The sequence below is a fragment of the Bos grunniens genome, chromosome 14 (assembly GCF_055505025.1).
Source record: "Bos grunniens cultivar Pamir isolate PY7600 chromosome 14, Bosgru_T2T1.0, whole genome shotgun sequence".
In the NCBI taxonomy this organism is placed as follows: Eukaryota; Metazoa; Chordata; class Mammalia; order Artiodactyla; family Bovidae; genus Bos; species Bos grunniens.
Window position 1 is genome coordinate 71,257,545 of NC_141178.1, and position 1,476 is coordinate 71,259,020.

The following is a 1,476-nucleotide window of genomic DNA, read 5'->3' on the forward strand; positions in this document are numbered from 1 at the left end:
GGACACTGTTATGTCTGTAGTCTGTGGAAGAAGGTTTCCACCTCAGGGCTTCCCTGTTTGGTACTTGCCACAATCTCCCCATCTTTCTGTATTTGCCCATGCCATTCCTCCCATCTGAAATGCTTCTCCTTCCTCTCTTCAGTTCAGTTCTGTCGCTCACTTGTGTCCAACTCTTTGCAACCCCATGAATCGCAGCACACCAGGCCTCCCTGTCCATCACCAACTCCCGGAGTTCACTCAAACTCATGTCCATCGAGTCAGTGATGCCATCCAGCCATCTCATCCTCTGTTGTCCCCTTCTCCTCCTGCCCCCAATCCCTCCCAGCATCAGGGTTGTTTCCAATGAGTCAACTCTTCCCATGAGGTGGCCAAATTTAGCATCAGTCCTTCCAATGAACACCTGGGACTGATCTCCTTTAGAATGAAGGGTTGGATCTCCTTGCAGTCCAAGGGACTCTCAAGAGTCTTCTCCAACACCACAGTTCAAAAGCATCAATTCTTCGGCACTCAGCTTTCTTCACAGTCCAACTCTCACATCCGTACATGACCACTGGAAAAACCATAGCCTTGACTAGATGGACCTTTGTTGACAAAGTAATGTCTCTGCTTTTTAATATGCTATCTAGGTTGGAAACTCCCATGGACGGACGAGCCTGGTAGGCGGCAGTTAAGAGTCGGACACGACTGAGCGACTTCACTTTCACTTTTCATGCATTGGAGAAGGAAATGTCAACCCACTCCAGTGTTTTTACCTAGAGAATCCCACGGACAGGGGAACCTGGTGGGCTGCCGTCTATGGAGTCACACAGAGTCGGACATGACTGAAGCGACTTAGCAGTAGTAGCAGCAGCAGCAGCAGCAGCAGGTTGGTCCTAACTTTCCTTCCAAGGAGTAAGTGTCTTTTAATTTCATGGCTGCAATCACCATCTGCAGTGATTTTGGAGACCAAAAAGTAAAGTCTGACACTGTTTCCACTGTTTTCCCATGAAGTGATGGGACTAGATGCCATGATCTTCGTTTTCTGAATGTTGAGCTTTAAGCCAACTGTTTCACTGTCCTCTTTCACTTTCATCAAGAGGCTTTTTAGTTCCTCTTCACTTTCTGCCATAAAGGTGGTGTCATCTGCATATCTGAGGTTATTGATATTTCTCCTGGCAATCTTGATTCCAGCTTGTGCTTCTTCCAGCCCAGCATTTCTCATGATATATTCTGCATATAAGTTAAATCAGCAGGGTGACAATATACAGTCTTACCATGAAATATTTCTAACATAACAAGAAGCATGGGGAATAGAATAATCATCACCTTTGCACCTAGCAGTCCAATTTAACACATGTTGGCATTTTGGCACAATTGACTCTGATATTTTGGTTTGCTTTTAAAATTTTATTTCATTTATTTATTTTTTTTCCATGTCACACAGCATGTGGGATCTTAGTTGTCACACCAGGGATCAAACCCATGCCTGCCCGCCCA